General features: G+C 43.2%; 1 protein-coding gene across 1 annotated transcript in view; it reads right to left on the bottom strand.

Moving 5' to 3' along the window:
* DTD1 (D-tyrosyl-tRNA deacylase 1) overlaps positions 1 to 234 on the bottom strand; it is a 57,823-nt gene that overhangs the window by 36,235 nt on the left and 21,354 nt on the right. The gene's annotated exons all lie outside the window — the stretch shown is intronic.

The following is a 234-nucleotide window of genomic DNA, read 5'->3' on the forward strand; positions in this document are numbered from 1 at the left end:
AACTCTACGAGCCTAAATAATGGCGACCAAAAAAATGACCTTGTGTGTCAAATGAACTAATGAACTCTTATCCAGTGGCTCAAACGGAGCCGCCATCATCTGTGTTAACACCAAATTGAGATCCCATTGAGGGAAGGGAGGCCGTACTACAGGGAATTTGATGTACAATCGCCTTAGAAACCGTTTCGATAAGGCATTGGAAAATATCGGCTTGGATTCAATTCCCAAGTGGAA

The sequence above is a fragment of the Gekko japonicus genome, unplaced genomic scaffold, assembly GCF_001447785.1.
Source record: "Gekko japonicus isolate JY-2015 unplaced genomic scaffold, Gekko_japonicus_V1.1 scaffold1949, whole genome shotgun sequence".
Taxonomy (NCBI): domain Eukaryota; kingdom Metazoa; phylum Chordata; class Lepidosauria; order Squamata; family Gekkonidae; genus Gekko; species Gekko japonicus.